General features: G+C 38.6%; 1 protein-coding gene across 2 annotated transcripts in view; it reads left to right on the forward strand.

The window, feature by feature from the left end:
• LOC148642033 (rap1 GTPase-activating protein 1-like) overlaps nt 1–20,432 on the forward strand; it is a 233,997-nt gene that overhangs the window by 45,736 nt on the left and 167,829 nt on the right. Inside the window, exon 3 of one of the 2 annotated variants that reach the window (XM_088617477.1) lies at nt 1,311–1,436. The gene's annotated coding sequence lies outside the window, so the exon portion shown is untranslated. Of the gene's footprint in view, nt 1–1,146; nt 1,437–20,432 lie in introns of those variants that run through there. The other variant, XM_088617476.1, reaches the window with a different exon arrangement.

Below are 20,432 nucleotides of genomic sequence, written 5' to 3' on the forward strand. Positions count from 1 at the left end.
GAGGGGCTGCCTGGAATTTCTTGACAGGTCAGCCAGTGAGCGCCTGTACCTAATGTCAAATTCTGTGCCTTGGAGGTGTGTTGGCACCAGCTAAGGGGCCATCCAGTCTCTCGTTGATCCCATTACCAGCTCCCAGCAATTGCTGCTGAGCTGCCCACTGCCCCCCAGCAGCGTGCTGCTTGACCAGTTATCTGCCACCTGGCAGTTTGGGCTGCTGTGAAAGTAGTAACTGTGAAAGGGCAGTGTGGCTGCACCTTCATCAGTTTTTGGTTTTGGTCCATTTTGGTTGCATGCCCATTGAAGCTATGGAGCTGAACTGTGATTTAAGAACCATAAGGAAGGTTGCAAATGAGAAGAGGGCATTCATGCTCCCTCGCCTGTTCCGTAGTTTGTAGCTAATTGGTCCAAGAATCCTTATCCAGCAGTTTCTTAAAACAAACAGGTTATCAGCTTCAACAGCATGGCCATACCCACCACATTTTTTACAAGTGGGGAGAAGGATTGCCTGCTGAATTCTTGAAATAGTCAATAAACAGTATCAGTCTTTATAGAGTCTAGCTGGAGAATGAAAGGCCTGATGGCACAGAAAAACAGAGAAAGAGAAACAGCAGAAATAACTTACGCTTTCAGAGCTGCCTTGTGCTTGGTTGTGGTTATTTTCCAGAGATTTCAGGGCATTGAGTAGCATTTGTTAATATTAATAACTAGTCAGTAGTGTGGTGTTGTGATTAATGTAACCCATGTGCATTTTAAAATTCAGTTGCTAATGAATTTATCACACATCCATCATCTGTTTTACACAGTTATGAAACCACATTTTATGGGCACCTTAGACTGCAATGTAGCGTATTACAGTAAATCCAATGAGAAAAGCTTTTTAAAAATTTTGATTTTTACAGCGAAGGTCTCTCAATGAAATCACCCCCAGACAACATGAACGTTGGTGGGGTAAAAAAAAACCAGTAATATTAAAAGTAACCAATTATCGGACGTCCCTGTCTGGGTGTCTTGTGAGCACGGTGATTTTGGGACCTCGCTGGTCATTTGTAAGTGCAAGTTGTCCTCGCAGCGGTGTTCGTGGTGGAGCGCAGCGAGCCGTGCACCGGGACGCGTCACGTGACACACGGCAATGCCTTTTTACACATCAGAAGCGAGACCGCGAGAGAAAGCAGCCTGCTGGATGCGCAGCGGAGAGCCCAGAGCGGCAGAGCATCTCTCTTAGCTTTTCCCTGTCTTTTTATTAGTAGAGCCAAAAAATAAAAAGGCACTGCTGCATTTAGTTTTTGGTTGCAACTTTATCTTCCCGTTAGGTGTTCGTCCCCCGGACTGCCTGCTCCTGTACCTCCTGAGTTCACCTGTACCGTCGCTAAGAAGAGCACGCCTAGCTTCACGGGACTTTCTGCATCAACAGACTGCGAGACGGCCAGTTATTGCTGGTAAGATATCTACCTCAAAACAAATCAAATATATCAAACATGTCGTGTATATTCACGCATACAGTGTAATGTATGGTCTGCAAGGTGCTAGCGGTCAAAACGCATAGAATATTCCTCCTATACCGTATTTCGGAATGAGGTTTTGTGCACAAAGCTGTCATTCTCGGATTTTCGTCACCACAGGTGCTGCTAATCAAATTCCCTGTATAGTAGGAGTGGCGGCGGTGTGCCCGAATTGCTACAGAGCGGACGAGTAAGACTTAGCAATGATGATAAAGCAGCGCAGTTACAGATCCAGAAACCCGCGGAGTTCGCTGACGATTCTTATTTGTAAAGGTGCTTTTAAACGGTTAAGATCCAATTCTTATGAATGCTTGTGATGCGGAGCTAAATGGGACTTTGAACTTCACGAGATGTCAGTTCTTGGGGAAATAGAATCATCAATTAAACCCATGTTTTATCAAGCTGAGACCAGACTGTAAGAATTAAACTGTCAAATGATGTTTGGCTATTATTATTATTATTATTAATAATAATATTAATAATAATAATAATAAAACTACATGTGACTTTTTAAAATATATCCTGTTTTTCGTTTCTTCAAGATCAGTGACGGAATGAGTTTCATTCCCTTTTTTTCTAACAAAGAGCCACCGTCTGCTTCTTTCTTGCTCGGGATGCGTCAGCTCTGGACAACGGGTTTTATTATTTAAACAGTTTTATGCTGTCTCTCCTACTGTAGTTAATTTAGTGCTGTGCACTAGGGAACAAATCCTTAAGGTGTAAGTAAAGGAGTGGTGATAATAATGTTGGAATAAGGACAACAGCATAGCGGCTGTAATAATATCATTATTATTGATGATCATGATGAGGGCTGGTACTACAATACTAATGATGACTTGTTTCCTGAAATATTACCTTTTAATGATTTATCTGAATCTTCTCAATTTTCCTTGCCCTGCCTGGGTAAGACTATGGTTTGTCATGCTGACGTCGCAACTGAGAAAATTCCTTGAAACAAATGAATAAAATTCAAATCCTGTTAAAATACTGTTCTAAAAAATAATTTTTGCAACTGAACAGATGAGTTGCTGAATGCAAGTAAGACCATGAATGTCTGACAATTTTATAGTTTGCAGATGAATATAAGTTCGATTTTTGTGGGTGTGAATATTTACTTATTATGAGTTGTTTCTTAATTATCTGGATTTTTCCATTCTGCCTTGAATGTTGAGCATACCTAAAGTACCGTAGCATCCTCCACTTCGTCACTAGTCATAGTCCTGTATATGTATGAACATATACAGTACTGTATAAGTTTGCTGGATTTTTTCACAATTATCCTGGCATAAAGATGAAGACGTCTAAGCAGTTGAAAATGGTTTTAAATATTCAGCACCGTCGTGTACGGTACCAGTTGCTTTGCAGTGTAATGTAATGTTGTGTGGCACATAGTGGCAAGGTAATAAAAACCCAGTGTATTAATGAACACTCAGGATTAGCACACAAGCTTGTTGCTAATAGATATGAACAGTCTTCCTCTTTATAGATGAGAGGATATGTACTGTAAAATGAAACACGCCACTCCAATTTGCCCAGGCAGTTATATATGAGCCATACCACTGAGAATTGATTGTGGGAGATACTTTTTGTGTTGTATGCATATAAAATCCAGGTCTTCTGATCTGCTGTGTTTTCAAAGTGCATGCTTTTTGCTGGCTGTATTAACTTTCAGTAGAATGGATGTACGGTATGCTGTATGTTTTGATTGTATCTTACCATATTTAGCCAGTGATAGAGCCTGTTTTTGCCAGTAATTTTGAATGACATAAACTGAAAAGCATGCTCTGGGAACAATTACAATGTTTTGCAATTTTTGGTAACTTCTGAAGCTAAAGACTGTCCGTCTCAGGGGTGCTGAAAGTTGAGAGATAGCTTCGCATGGAGCTATTCCATGCCATATGCCTTATGTACCTGTATCTTAATGTGAGCTTCACTTAGCCACTGCATATGTGATTGTATGTTTAGATTTTCAATGCTTGTTTCTGAAACCCCCAAAAAAATTTTTTTGTATGCGAGTCAGGCTGTCCTGAAAGCCAGCTTTTAGTATGCTGTTCATTTTATTGATCTGAAACATATACAGGGCAGCTTGGGGGATTAGTGGTTAGCATAGCTGTCTTGCAGCACTGGGGCCCTGGGTTTAAATCCTGACCTGGAGTGCAATCTGTGTGGAGTTTGTATGTTCTCCATGTGTTCACCTGGGTTTCCTCCAGGTGCTCCAGTTTCCTCCCATGTTTCAAAGACGTACTGTTAGGTTAATTGGTTTCTTGGATGTGAGCATGTTTGTATGTGCTCTGCAATGGACTAGCATCCATTGTGCATCCTGCCTTGCTCCTGTTGCTTGCTGGGTTAGACTCTGACTGTCAGTAAAGTCACTAGGGACTTGTGAGAAAAGGTGGTTGGACCCTATTGCGTTGCTGAGAGTAGGTGTCCAAAATCCTAGGAGCAAAAGGCAGTATACGAGGTCGGGGTAGACAGGCTTGGTTGGGTTTCGGAGAGTCTGGTCGAGAGTAAACAAATCCAAAAGACGCTAGACAGAGACGAAGTCGAAGCTGGTGACAGAGCTGGGTGGGGTATCCAGAAGTCAGGTCAGAAGGGTATCCAAATCCAATAGCCGGTAGACGGAGACGAAGTCGAAGCCGGTGACAGAGCTGGGTCATGTATCCAGAAGTCAGGTCAGAAGGGTATCCAAATCCAATAGCCGCTAGACAGAGACGAAGACGAAGCCGGAGACAGAGCTGGGTGGGGTATCCAGAAGTCAGGTCAGAAAGGTATCCAAATCCAATAGCCACTAGACAGAAACGAAGACGAAGCTGGAGACAAAACAGGGTCGGAATCCAGAAGTCAGGTGAGTAAGGTACTGTATGCTCACAAGAGAAAGGCTCAAGTCGATCTCAACAGTGAGCGAGGACTGAGAGGAGTGAGAGGGTATAAATAGGGAAAAAGGGCGGTTCGTGACACTGACTCCCCTGTGACCTTGAATTGGATGTACAGGTAAAAAATGGATGGATGGATGAAAGATGTACAGTATACTATGCAATGCTCTAACCTGACTGCAAAACTGCCTGTGGGATGATTTTGTGATTGAGTCAATGCAGAAAGTATTTAAATAATACTGTAAACATTAGTCAAAGCAAACAATGACAGATTATTGCACTGAATATATCAGGAAAGTAAGACCTGAGGAAGTCAGAGCATGCAGCTAATCTTTTTTTTAGTTTATTAGATTTACCTGATGTCTGGTACTACCTGTACTAATGGCAGTGCAATTTTCAGGAGGTGGAAGTCTTTACAATAATAATTAAAACATGACTGCATTCTGACTGTATACATTTAAACATTTATTTTCAATGTAGCTACTCTACTGTATACTGTATATGAAAATAATATACTGTACAGTATTTGAAAATAATAAATCTTTTTTTATAAGGTTGTAACCTCATTCCAGAAACTAGTTGCATCTCCTTACCCTTGTGATATTTGAGTCATTAAGTGCTATACAAATTAAATTGGATCTTTGTTGATGTTTCTTTTTTTCAGCTACAGTATTACAATGAAGCAAACTCTAGCAAATTATACTTTTCATGTGCTGCATTACTAAACTCGTGCTACAGTATACTGTACCTGGCAGTTAACGTTAATTGAATTGTACTGAGTTGGGTGAAATGAAATTGGGTTGTTTCTTTTCTCTGCCTGAGTCTACTCTGCTAGCAGTGACTAGTGGAGCCTGAAGTCTGGTAGTTAGCTGTGATGCCTTTCAAACCAGGTGTTAATAAACTCTGCTTTGTGTGCTCAGTTCTTTGATGTATTATTGATATCCTGCTCATCTCTACAGTGGAATTTTTTCAGAAATCTGCACACCTTTGAGGTGAAGACAGTTTGATGTTTTTTCCTCCTTTTTTAACAATTGAACAGTTGCCTGGGCTTATCACAAGAGGATTCCAAGACAAGCAGGAACGTGTGATCTTTGGCTAGTCATAGGCTTATTTTCTCATGACACACAGTTCTTATCCTTTCCCCAGTTATCTGGGAATATGAAGCTTCATTTTTATGTTTTTTAAATATTTTCCTGGATTGTCTCAGAAGAAAAGGGTCCATCCTTCTTATCTATGTAGATTCTCTTACTGAATGCAATATTCACATCATGAGCCCCTGCAGTAATCACTTCTGGAACACATTAAATAAAGACATTTACCTCTCTCTTGCTTAATTTATTTCATACTGTACATTCAGATATAAAGACTTTTTCAGTACCCCTGTTTCTTTCTTCGTTTTTCTGTCCAACTTTCCTGGATGCAACCCACTTTGTAGGTCTGTATTTTCCTAAAGAACCTGTATTTCTGGCCATAGAGTTCAGGTAGTAGGAGATTTAAAACCCAACTATTAAAGAGCTTCCAGCAATTGCCTGACAGTCTCATACATTTGTTGTGTTTGATGATCTTGCCTTAATGAATATCCCCCAGTCCTCCTCACCTCCTGATACTGTCATCATACTACAGTACTTGCTGTCCAGATTGCACACTGGTTGCTGCTTTCGAATATGCTACACCCTAAATATATTTTTACAAGAAAATCTGTATTAAAATCCTCAGACTTCTGGCACGTCGCTACACGACATGATATAAAGAAAACAAAGCGCATCAGGCAAATGTTTCGTTTTCTAGACTTAAAGATTTAAGAATGTTCAGACTCAATCTCATGGCAACAAATTGTTTCTGTAGCAGAGTGGAGGGGGCTGGGTGTTTTTGCTCCTCTGACCTGTCAGAGTCATTTGTCTGTAGACACTCTGAAAAGCTACACATTTCCTGACACCAGAGTAATCACCAATTGGAAACACTGTGCATCTCTTACTGACATTACTGTAAAGCCTGAAGGTGCCTGTCAGTGTCAAGATGCAGGAGTGCCTGTTCCAGAGCTGAAAGAGACCTGGACTGACTCCCAGCCCTACCCTGGTGGAGTTCTGTCAGCAGAGTTCTGCTGCTGCTGGGAGAATCTGGGTAAGAGTGAGTTAGTGATACAATAGGACTTCAAACTAGAAACATCTGGGCCTTGGGGCTCAACCCTGCACTCCACATGAACGCCTTCACTGGCTGAGCCACCTAGAAACACCCGTCCATTATCTTTTTTTTTCAGAAAATGCTCCTGGGGTTTTGTTACCCGTTTCTTCCTTTGATATTGCTCTTGTGTGCATGTTTCGGTGGGAATACTAATGCACTCTGCAATGAAAAAAGAGTGTTCTTCACCATATGTCTGACTAAAGGAAAATGACAGACTAGAAATATTTCATTTAGAATTACAGTGCATGTTTGAGTTGTTGTAGCTTTATGTTAGTTTGTGCTATTTTTAAGTCCTCATAGTGTGGTATAGGTTGAAATGATATACAAGGTGCTTTTGAAGTTAGTTGGTTTTTTCAGGTACTGTAGCTTAGTATATCATGAAACCTGGTGTGTCCTTCCTAGCAGAATCCTATATGTTAATCTGCGTGAACCACTACAGCACCCTCTAATGTGTATTGTCATGTTTTATGAGAATAATGTCCAAACTTGGCTCCACAATGCACAGCTTTCATAATACATTTGTTTCAATAGGACCACTAACTTTTACTGTAACTGTGTAGCCATGACCTTAACTATAACCTTCAGTCTACAGTTACTTCAATTTATTAATAAGTACCTTAAAAGTAGACTTTTTCAGAAGAGGGATATATCAAATTGAAAACCAGATCACCACAGGACTATGAAAACTGTTAGCGTATACCTTAATCATTCAAGACAAGGACAGACATACAAGGTCTAGCCTTGAACATTTATTTTTGTTTGTGAAATGTTAAGAGAAAATGTGCTGAATATTGGTTTCATGTCTTAGTGGTAATCCTGGCAGTGTCTCATTCCATCAGGATGTTGCATTGGTGGGGATACGGCTTTTTTTAAACAGCAGAGCATTTGGGTTTCATCAATTGCACTGACACTTACTGTATGAAAATGTAGTGGTTCATCACACTTCCTATCATTGGGCAGATTAGAGGCCAGATGGAATCAATGAAGATGTCCGTTGCATGCCAGATCGATCCATTTCAGGTTTTGAAAGTTGCACGTTCATATAAATATGTATTGATGCAACAAAAATACAATATTAACCAGCTGTATATAACAGATGGGATTTGGAGCCTTGATCACAATGGATTGTTTCTTCTTTGCAGAATTTCTTTTCAGCCTGAAACATTTCCCAACCATAGTCTTATCATTGTAGGGCCTGACTGAATGGAGAGTGATTTTCAGTTCTATGGAAGAGATGCATAGAAATGTTCCCACCCCTGTAAATGCCACACATTATATGGTTTTAATAGTTGATGTGTGAAGTCTGGGGAAGAATTATGAGAGGTTTGATTTTAACATGTGTCTCGGCAAACGCTAATTAGTTCCACTTGTTCTCCCATAGTCCCTGTAGCATCTGTTATTGGCATATATTCCCACTTTTACACAAGGAAAGAACTGATACCTATCTGGACACAACCAACTAATTGATCTCAAGTCCTGCAGCTATTTTGTTTTTGCTTAAATCGGTAACTGCAAGCAGAAGAGTAATGTTGTCGTTTCCAGGAATATTTCAGGTTGTTATATTCAGCCTCATTGCATTTGAACGTGATCAAAAACAATACACCTGTAATGAAAAAAATTATAATCTCCGTGGGTCTTCATTTTAAAGATAAAAAGCAATAACACATTTTATTTTGAGTGTCACTTTTGGTTTGCTGCTTTATGAGAGTAGGTCCCCTCCACTGTGCAATTGCGGATTCATTACAGTGGCCCTTGCAGCCCTGAGACTGATGGAGAGCTTCTCCCAACAGGAGGAAGATCCGAGCTGACAAGTTTATAATTCCTTGTCACTGCCCCAGAGCCCAGAACTGGCTGTGTCTTTATTTACAATGTGTTCTTCTGCCAGAACAATAATTCCCCCTCCCATACCCTGGAGACACTGGCTTCCCAGTAACAACATAGGCCACTGCCTTTATGTTCCACTGGGACCTCAGCTCCTGGGTGATAGCATCAAGACAAGAAGCTGCCCATGACCTCTAGTGAAAAAATGTACCATATTTTGGAGCAGAAAAAAACATGGATTTTAACTTTTTTTGTATTGCATAGTTTACTAATGTTTATGAAACCTATGGAGTATATTAATACTTTAGCCCTCTGACTGGTCATGATTATTTTAAATGCTTTTTATGGCTTTAATACAAAATAGTACTAATTACAGTCAAAAAGTAAGGTTTAATTACTTGTGATTATTGTGCTTTGTGGTATTTGGTAGCAACTGATTAATTTCTGGATCTGGAATGCACTGCCTCGCAGAAAGGGCAGATGTAGAGGTTTTTAATCAGTCTTTTTCTTTTAACAGAATTGGAAATTTTTGTCATACTGCACATGAGAGTTATGGAAAACGAAATAGCTCATAAAACATTGTGGGAATGTACTGTTACTTTATGAAGAAGCTCATAAATGTGACATAGGAATTTGTGTGCATTTGGCTCATGGTAATGGCTAATCTTCTTACTGGGTAAGAATAAATTGCATTAATACTAAAATATTATGCTAGAATTACAAATTTGGTCATTGTATAATGTAAAGATAGTTGTTATGATATGAGATTGACATTTGACACTGTGCAATACAATATTGATGAAAAAGAACTTTTGCTTCTGCTGTTATCATATTGTTTTTGGATTTTATGCTTGAGCTGTGCTTTTTTTTAACAACTGCAGGTTCCTTCAGTGTTAAACTCTGTGTTGCTGATCCTGTTGTCTCTCATTACAGTTCTTCTACTGTGCTCTTAACATTGTGATACACTGCGTAATTAAAACATTTGACTGGTTAATCTTTTGGGCCTATAGCAGCACAAGTGATACCGGGCCATCTTGTAGCTTGTTTTGTGTATCCACAGAAAGTTCTGAAGTAACAGGCAAGCAACAACTAAGAAATTATTTTCTGTGTGTTATTGGCCAGTTAGGAACAGCAGATTGCTCTTCTGGTCCTCTTTAAATCTTTCTAAATGGGTGTCTTTTTTCCCCCAAACCTCCATCCTTTTCCTATAACTCCACAAAACAGGCATGATTCAGGGTTGTATTGTGATGAACCAACATTTATTATGCAACTAAAATTGCATATTTTCTCTTCAGTGTTTGACCATTTTGTTGATTCTTTGCCTACAGGCCTTTTTTTAGCTCAGGCGTTGAATGAACGTGTGAAACTACAGTTTAATAAGTCAATCAAAGCTTGTGAGTGTTCTGTGTAATCACAAACTGCTCTAGATTAAATCAATAAATCACAGACCTAGATTAAAGTTTTCAAAGTAATTTGTATATCCCAAGAACTATCATACTTTGACTGAAAAATAGCATCTGCTTTTCAAATCTTTTGTCTGCTCCTGAGCAGCTCAGAGTATTAATAACCTGAGCTGGGCAGAATGTTAATCATCCATCCACCCATCTTCACTCCGCTTTTCCTGGTGAGGGTCGTGGTTGCAGCAGGCCCAGACATCCCTGTCTCCAGCAACAGATTCCAGACGCTCCCAAGCCAGCCCAGAGAAGTCGACTGCGGGGGCATCCTTACAAAATGCCCAAACCACCTTATAATCATTATCACGTCAATTATGGCCTTGTGAAATGTTTGAAATTTTCAGTGTTTATTTCACAATGATATGCCTCACCCTAAAATATAATTTGGGGCGGAGCGGTGGCTCTGTGGCTAAGCATCTGCGCCTGTGGCTGGAAGGTTGCTGGTTCGTATCCTGCGGCCGGCAGAGGAATCCTACTCCGTTGGGCTCCTGAGCAAGGCCCTTAACCCCAACTGCTCCAGGGGCGCTGTACAATGGCAGACCCTGCGCTCTGACCCCAAGCTTCTCTCCCTGTCTGTGTGTCTCATGGAGAGCAAGCTGGGGTATGTGAAAAGATAATTCCTAATGCAAGAAATTGTAAAGGGTTAATAAAGTGATGTTATAATGAGCAGTTAGCCAAATTAGCAGAATGTATCCATTGTCCTCTCAATGCATGATGTGTTTTTTTATCATTTTATCTATTATTATCTTAAGTATCATAGTTGTGATTATTATACTCTACATGCATCTCTTCTGTTGGACTGAATATTAGGCCGACATCTCTCTCATTCAGCAGCTGGCAAAAATAAATGCACAACAGCATTATACTTATGTCAATTTGTGAACTGCAGGACGGAAATGCAGTTAAACAGGCTTTGGGATTAGTGATCAACGTCACCATTAAACTGCACTTGAGAGATTGAGGAGGCAAACCCCTTAGTGACAGTGATGGTCAGTAAAAAGCAGCTTGGATCTTGTTTTGCAATTAGAGTTTTAGTGTTTTTAACTGGGAAAAACTGGCAAAAGACACTTAACAGGAAAAGAACTATACACTGTAAATGCAGAAAATTCAGTCATGATTATATCCTCAGATACGAACTGTTACATTCTGTCATTTACAGCTGTCATTTTCAGCTGTATATGTTCCAAAAATATCCTTATGAGCTTTTAAGAAATGAAAATCCTTAATTATTTTCATAAACATATTCTCAGAAATTCATTGTTGACTAAGATGCACTGTGGAAAAAAGCATGCACAACTGAGCTATTTTATCTTGACAACCTCAGCACTCTTCTAATATGTTGTTGATAAAAAACATAATTTGAACAAATAAATTGAAAAATGAAAATTTCTGGCCAGCTAGAATCCTATGCTGAAATCAGAGTGCTCATTTCAATTAAAATGTATAGATTCAAGAAACATGAGTCGGTGCAGGAATGAGAAGGCACACTTGCATTGATTTCCATTAATGATGTTAATAAATAATCAATTGATTCCTTAAAAATATATACTGTTTTACTAGTTCCACAATTTGAAATATGTTTATTTTATTTGTGGCTTGTGGAAATGTCGGTACGAATGTTTTTAATACCCCTTTTCCCCCAAACACTAACAGAAATAATAAGACAAAAGTATTAAAGCTGAGACTTATGTACAGTGGCATGCCGCTCAGTTATGAGGTGCATTTCAGAAGCATGAGGTGGTACTCTCCAGGCAGTACCCCTGCCAGGCTGCTTTAAAGATACAGGAAATGTGTGCGATTACAGTAACTGGCATAACCCTTGCTGTCACAGTCTGTTTGTAGAAAGGCACTGAATAGGAGCAGAGAGCTGAAAAATCGCCTTTTCATTTACAGTTCAATTGCAAGGTTCTTTTAAAGAGCCTTCTGAGTAGGCTGCGGTTTTTAGTCTTTTGTGTGCTTTCTGGCACTGTTCTTCAGTGCAACTCATTATCCTCTTCTCTTTTCTTCTTGCTCTTCATTGTGTTCCACCTAAAAAATTAGCATATCACTGGGTGGGCATGTTACACACACGAGAAAGATTACACAGAATGGTTCCTTAATGTGGGCTGGCTCTGTGGTTAGCATTGCTGCCTCGCAGCACTGGGGACGGGGTTCAATTCCAGCCCTGGGATACAATCTGTGTGGAGTTTGTATGTTCTCCCCGTGTTTGTGTGAGGTTCCTCCGGGTGCTCCTGTTTCTCCCACAGTCCAAAGACATACTGGTAAGTTGATTGGCTTCTGGGAAAATTGGCACTAGTTTGAGTAAGTATGTGTTTCTCCCTGTGTCTGTGTGTCTGCCATGCAGTGAAGTGGCATCCCATCCAGGGTGTATCCTACCTTATGGGCTTTGGCTCCCTGCAACCATGAAGCAGAAGTGTTTAGAAAATGGATTGATAGTTCATTAATTAGGACAAGTTCATTGTTAAGAATTGTTTTACTTGCATGGAAAAACTGATTTAAGATGAATGTATTTCATAGTATTCCAACCAAATTCAAGGCAAAAAGAGGCTGCAATCAGACATAAAGTTTGGGTTATTAGAACAAATAGGGATCCGGTTTTCGAAATGCATGGCCTTGCATTCGTACAGCAATATTTTCACGAACAGGAAATGGGGAGCACTCCAAAGACATGAGCTATGTTGGGTGTCAGTGGTATCCTGGCAGAATACAGGTTAGTCTGCATGATTTGTGCAGGATGAAATGCCAGTTAATTCTGGGAGAAATGGGCCAAGTTCCTTTCCATGACCTACTTGAACCCTCTGCTTTAATTCGTCTTGCTGGTAAAGATGTAGGATGGGAAGTGTGCTGTTGTTATTTGGAAAAGGGAATAAGGCAAAGCTGACAGCAGGAACCATGAGCTGGGACTGAATCTCCCCATGAAAGAACATCATGTATTATTAAGGAGAACAGATGCTGACAAAGGTAGGGATTAGTTTAAGTTTCTCAGTGACAGAACACAAGCTTCTTTGCCTGGAGGAGATGGCTTTTAATTCTCTAAACACAGTGTATTAACCCCACTTTTTATCCATTATGTTTATATATTGTTAATTCTGTTGCACCTATATGCTGTATCATTTATATATATATATATCACGGTATATCTAATTTTCTTCTCTAGATGCAGGAGGACATTAGGGCTTTGCTGTCCTAATGTAGATCTGCTTCTCTTTCTGTAGAAACTGCTGCTGCTGAAGGTTACAGGCACTTTATTATTAAAATGTTTGTGCAACAAGAATCTGGTGAAGACTAAATCTGAACGTTGGCTCTCCTCTCTTAGTTGTTGACTAGGTAAAACACTGTGGGCAGGAATCGGTGTGGTACATCATCCTGTCTGTAGTGAAATGTCCTTGACACATTTCTGCATTTCTGTGGAAGCTGACCCCAGCATCAGTGGTGCAGCAGATGAAAATGTTTCATGGGCTTTGTGTCTTATAATCACGGATGAGTTCGACATCAGAGGAAAGACAGTTCCTCAGCCGATACAGAAGCCTCTATAGCTTGGCGTCCTATGTCAGTGCTTTTCTTTCCGTCCCTGTGATCTGAGGAAATCTGACAGATGGATACAGTTGCATAGGCCTGAATATATCTGCTAATTCCCATTACTCGGGTGCCTCAAGCTCTCCTCCTCCCTGACTATTAAATTGGCTCTGTGAGAATCCTGCAATGGGTCTCAGGCTCCATAGTAAGGTGTAGCGCATTAAGTTGTTCATGGTTAAAGATTGCATTGATCCTTCAACTCTTTTTTGTAGTTTTAAAGGTTTACTGACCCCTTTGAAAAATAAAATGCATGTTTATGTAGAATTGTAATTAGGAAACCTCATACTTATCAAAGGTTGTCAAAATTGTGCACGTTTATATCCAATAATTTCCATGGACAAGGCTTTTTATAGGTACGAGCTAACACATGACCCAGTTAAAGGGTAAAATGAAGCGCGTTTGAATAAATGAAAAAAAGGGTTTTTAGTTTTATTTATATTTTTCCATGAATATAATTTAGTCTAGAGAGTTTAACCATCTATAAACCTGTCAGCTACAGTATGACATGACAATTTGCCAATGACGGCTTTTTAGCATTTATGTTTACTAGCCTCTCAATGATGCCTGTTGAATTTCAATAAGGGAGACAATTTAGCAACTCACTCCTCATATTGTTTTTTCAGATTTTTTAATAATTTGTGTTTAATAATTTGAAAATGGGGGAGCATGTAATTTATCCTAGGGTCTTTAAAATGATCATCCTCACAGCAAGGTTTCCTGTTGTTCTACAGTACAATTAATTGCCTTTTTGGCATATTTGTCAGTAAATCGATTACAGAATGAATGCTAACAGTATTTTTATTCAGCAATTAACCTGATTTTATGTGGGAATTATGTTTGAATATTATTTTTAATGATAGCATTTATTGGCAGGGTTCTTTTCTCTCTCTGGTTAAAATTTGGAAATCCAAATTATTATACATCTCTGATACTGTTTTCTGACTGTCCCACAGTGGCTACAGCAGAGCTGGTGACAAATGGAAGAGTGGTACAGCTCTAAGTGACAACATTGTGTCCTCAGAATTTCCCAGCATGTCACCAGGCTGGCTGTTGACATATTGTAGCCCCACCCAGCCCTGAAAGGTTTCAGCTACTGTAAATATACAACAGCAATTGGCTCAATACGGATATTTGTAATCAATGTTGTTGCAATGCTCCTGAAGTCCTGAAATGACCGAGGCACAAATACGTTCCAAAAAACTACTGTAGTTGTTCGTTCAGATGCTTTGGAAATATTAGAACTTGGTAAGTAACCCAAGTTCAAATTGTGATTGAATGGTCGTGTTCCAGGATAGACGTTGAGCTAGTGATTGGACATGAGATCAAAATCATGTTTTTCATAGTTTTGCTTCGCTTGATTTTTAAAATAATGTAATGCTAATTGGACATTTTTCTTTTACATACTGTACATACTGAACTGTGATGATCATGGGGAAAAAGTTAAATTTTTGATAGATGTCCCCCTTAGCATCCTATCAAAAAATATAGTTTGCCTGCTATGTTTTTGATAATCTGGAAAAGCATATGGCATAATAATGATAATCTGGAAAGGCATGCTGGGGTAGCTTTGAAATTAGATGGATCAGTAATGTCTTGCTAATTGAAGTTTAAGTTATAAGTACAGATCTGTAAATGTAACATTCTGTGCTTCCATTCTGAACTTATTATATACTGCTGAGCCACAATTGATGTTCCTGCTGGCAGGTTTCTCTGTGGAAGAGCAATGCACCCTCATTTTCCCAACAAAGTGAAGTCTGAGCTGGTCCGAGTTTGTCATTTGTATTCCTGTCTTACTGCTGAAAGGTGGACAGATGAGCTGCTGATTGACAGAATCTCTCTTGATCTTTAGGCTGCGTGATGCTTTATTCAACTCTAAATGCTCCTAGAGCATTAGGGAGTCAATGTTTTCTTGGGGCTGGTAGGAAATATTGAATGTCTGGATGTGCATTGACTTTGCTATCTTGAAAAATTAAAAAGGTCTTTATTTTAACAGGTTAATTTAATTTTGTTAATTAGGAATTTTGAATTCCTACCTAATTCCTCCCTGGAACTAGTATTGTCCAGGTTTGGGGGACAAAACACAAAATTATTTTTAGCAATTTTGTTTCTGTACATGTATTGGTTAATATATGATAAATGGTAGATGCATGTGAACATTTTGCTTGAGCTGCCTTCTGTTTAATAAGCATTGTACACAATGGTAGAGGTAATAACAGTGCCACATTTAGCTGTGTCAGGTCCACAGCTGTAGTCACAGCCTTGCCCACTTTTTCTGTTGCTGTTTTTTTAGGTGCCCTGTCTGTATTTTTTAAACCACTCTCTCAACGTGTTGTTCTACCAGTTTATTTCTTTAAATATTTTATCTCTTTCCCAACCTGTATGTTGAATCATGGTCTCTTTTCATGTACAGTCTGAGTCATTTCTCCTTCAAAAAGCTGACCTTTTTTTCATTTCAGACAGATGCTTAAAGCTATATTGAAATGGAAACAGTGGGATGCCTTGTTTTCTTTTCTTGAGCTCATCAGCTTCAGGATAATGCCTTGTACTCTGCGGTGGAAAAAAACATTGATTGTGTTCTGGGTCCTGCTCAAAGAGCTGGGGTATATTTCAGAGGGATTTAGCTGCTCCTGGATCGCAGAGTGCAATGGGAATGAGAAAACACTGTTTTCAGGTCTCGCCTTACTACCCGATAGTAATAATGCATCAAGGATTAGTTTACCGTATTTGACCGGATTGAGTGTAATCTTTAATCAAATAGTGTTATCTCGTGGTATGCATTGTAGCCCAGGTTTTTTAATGAAAATGCAGTATTGAGGTGACTTAAGTTCTCTTCACTGTTTGTACTGGTAATGATGACATTGGATAGGTCATGGATTCTTGAGCATTTTTTAAAGATTTTTTAACATTGTACGCTTTCATATTAGTGCTATAATAAAAGAACTGTTAAGCAGGTTTGCAGTACGTACTGTATGTGAAATGGAAAATTCTACTTTCTTTAAATCCCTAGTGCAGCAACACCACAGCTATACAAGTTTAAAAATTTACATCTGGAACTCCTTAACTTTTGTACATATCCATGAATTTTGTTGTAATTTACCATGAAGTTAAACTAGAAAAAAACGTTTGTCATACTCCATACTGTACATTCTAATCATAACTGTTACATGGCTATAAGCAAAATGTTTAATATGACTTTTATAGGATTTGTTTTTTAAAATCCATGTACCTACCATGTATATACTGTAAATGTGATATACTGTATGTCAATATTCACTATCTTTTATATGAGTAATATCCAGATCAGCACTGGGGTGGGATCTCAGTAGTTTGGTCCATTGTCTAAATCTTTTCCTTGTTTATTATATGGAATTTTAACATCATATTATGAAGCATAAACAGTAGTATTCAGTTGCATAAGTTCACTTTTTCAGTGAACTTATCCAACTAGAAAAAAAAATTGATGATAAGACCTCTAAGATGTGCTATTTTCATAACAGTCTTACAGTCCTTTTTATTTATGTGCTGTTATTTAACAGCCATTGATCAATACATCAGGTAAATAGACCTGTCATTAGTTGTACTTTAACAACCTCTCATACTGTCTTATATAAACCAGTCGCTTATAAAACATTATAGACATGAGTTAAAATATTAATATTAATATTAAAGTTGCTCTTGTCAGACAGCATGAATCTAAACGTGTCTTCCCTTTATAGAAGATCATTTTACAGTGCAGTATGTGGTGTTTCTTTTTTTTTAAATGGATGCAGAGATTTTCACTTGAATTTTATAGATTCCAAGTTGTATGATTTATAGAAGCTACAGATTCTTTCAAGAATACAGCACATTCATGAATTATTAAAATTCCTATAGCCATCTGTAAATTCAAAGATCTTTTACATGCAGGTAATTTCATACTTTAATTACTATTCCCCATAGTACCTTTCATGAGAGAATTTTTCTAAATTAACTTGCAGTGCTGTAATGAAAAAGAACAGGGCATTATGATTTTTCTATACGTATCATATAAAGTGGTCTAAATAGGTAGGTTAGGTCCCCTTTTCGGGCCATAAAGACCCATGGGGAATGGGGGGCAGGGGTCCCCATTTTTCTCTACCAACCGACACTGGAGGTGGAGGGGATGGGGTCAGCATCACACTCCGGCCGGCCTGTTACCCCCAGAAGGATTAACCCCCGGTTCTCACTTGGAAAACCGACTGAGTGGACCTGTCTAGAAGGAATTGGAGCAGGCTACATCGCTTGCCCCCTACCTGGGATTGAACCCGGGACCTTCCAGTCAGGAGCTAGAGGCCCCTGCTGTCTGAGCTACCACGGCTCCTAAGTGGTCCAAGAGGTAACTTGATATTTCTGAAGTAATTTTTGCTGTAAAATCCGGATCTCTTTTAAGTTATTAAGCATGACTCGATCTGGTCATCACAGGGATGGGAGACCTCTATGGAAAACCAGGTACTGTAGCTGGAAACAATAGGTGGAGTTCTGCTCTCTATACCAGACTTTTCGAAATTTACACTCTACATGGTGATCAAAGATGTTCTGCTGCAGGAGGTGGCATCCTTCAAATTAGACAGCAAACGGAGGTCCTGACTTCTTGGTTAGCATGAGCCTAGGTACCATTTGTAAGAGTTTGGGCATTAGCCCTGGTGTCCTGGCTAGATTTTACTTTTGGCTTGCTCAGTCTGCCCTTTCTAAAGTTCCTCCTCATTGAGCTGCTGAAGTAGTTTCTTACCTCTCCATTGATTTTATTTGGTGTGCAGTAATGGCTTGTGCATCGTGTCACGTATCACTGTTAATTATGTGGGTTCCTTTCTGTCTTTAAAAAGTGCTTTGGAATGAATAGTTACATAAATAAATACTGTATTTTTGAGGCAGAACTAAAACTGAATTGCTTTCACATGCTGTGCACTGTATAAGAGGAGCTGGCTCTTAACTCATTTTATGTAAAGATGTTGTGGTCCAAAGCTTCCAGAGATATTAAGCACATTATCCCAAAATTTTAGGGACACAAATCTCCCTATTTATTGATGTCAATATCCTTTTTCATTTGTTTGATTTAATTCCTTCTGGAGCATAATTATAATTGTGAAATAATATTTTTTTTAATCTTTGCTCATATCAAGGGAATACTGTGTCACTTGCAGGACTCTGCCTTTAACGTTTTAGAGGTAGTTGTATCTGGCTGGCTGGACAATAATAGACACCAAAGTGGAAGTATAGCTAATATTCTGTGTGAGAGCTCTCCATCAACCAAAACATTTGTTTGTCTAAGGAACCTGCAAGGTGGAAACCAACTGTAAGTTCTAGTCTAAAGCCGTGTGTGCACTAACGTTGAAATACAGTAGGCGGTTTGATTATCTTTCCATTGAATATTATGAAGACCTAATTCAGTCTCTTCCAAACCAGGTTTTGCAGACTAAACCTGGTTTCTTGCTTTCCATCTGTCAGCATAACTCATGCTCTTAAACTCTGCCGTAAATCTAATTGCCCTTCTGTTAACCTTCAATGAGACATTTATATTCCTTTAATAACATCATGACAAGACGTAAGTGCAATCTATCAGCTGTGATTGAACTAGGACATTGTACAGCTATACCAAACCCCTTCTGGACTTGAATTCCCAACTTTAAACTGTGTCCCAGAAAGAGATTAATACCTTCTTAACTGATTTCCCATCGTGCTTTGATAACCATTATCTAACCTTCACAAGACCTTAGATTCTCACAATTCATTTTCATGTCTGATTTCACAAATGTGATGATGACCATCTTGTTTTGTTACCTACAGTATCTGAATAAGTTTAAATTGAGAAATTCTTAATTTATTGCCAAATGCAGATAACTTACATTGGCTTACATTTGGGGGTTCATGACTTTTACCCCTCCTTCTTTAGCATTTGCAACTTTTACCCCTAGTCTTTGTTAAAAACAGAATGATGCTTATGTAATACATATACATGCTAGTATTCTGATCCTGTATTTCAAGAGCAGTTTTCATGAGCACATATCTAGAAGCCTTTGAAACTTGGTTTCTTAGTTTGCTCAGATAATATAGAATGTCCTTATTTTCTTTTTAAAATAAATATTCATGTGCAGATAGAATATTTACAGTAGATCCACTGTATGCACTTTATTAATCAAATAAGTGTTCAGGAAAAAATGCTCTTTATCCTCCCTGTACTGAATAGTAGGATAGTAGAATTGAATGTGGAAAAATAGTTTGTGAAATATTGCTAGAGTGATGCTATTGATTGCCAATTATAGGTTCAGTGGGATTGTCATATTTTGATGCATAAATGAGGTGAATTGCAAGACATTTCACTTAATCTTTTATTTAAATAAAAATATTCTTATTCTCCATTCCTTGTGTTGTATAGTTTTATTGCCAGGAAATGTTACTATGTTTAAGTTTGTGCCCTGCATTATAACCTATTGATATTAACAACTGACAAGCGGATTCAGAAAAATGTCATATTAAGTTTAATTAATTCTGTGATTTATAGTTCCAGAATCCATTGTTTGCTTTGTTGAGTAATTAATTCTGGTTTTGTCTTTAGAAAGGTCAATTAAACTTTTAAATAAAGGAAATTTCAGCTAATTAAAAGCAGATTTTTACCCTTTATATTTATCACAACTCCTCCGGTTGTGAAGTTTTCACTGTAGTAATCCTGTTTATCACATTCTAGTTGATACTTCCTCTGGAAGTGTAGGCTGATTAAGTTATTGCAGTCAGTAATATGTGACAAACGATGGGTTCTGAATAATGTGGTGAAAAAGAAATAACAATTCATGGTGATTTGTATAGACAGTATATTCACTTCATTTGTAATGAATCACTCCCTCCTTTAATCTTTTTGAATTTCCATCACCTGATGTTAAATTGGCAATTCCTGGCATTACAGACTTCAAATATTATTGAAATTAGATCAATACAATATTAACTAGTGCCCACACTGCTACTGCAAAAAACAACTTTGTAGGCCAATCTGTAGACACCGTCATGAGAATGATTTG

This window comes from Lepisosteus platostomus, chromosome 23 (genome assembly GCF_059453375.1).
Source record: "Lepisosteus platostomus isolate fLepPlt1 chromosome 23, fLepPlt1.hap1, whole genome shotgun sequence".
Lineage (NCBI taxonomy): Eukaryota > Metazoa > Chordata > Actinopteri > Semionotiformes > Lepisosteidae > Lepisosteus > Lepisosteus platostomus.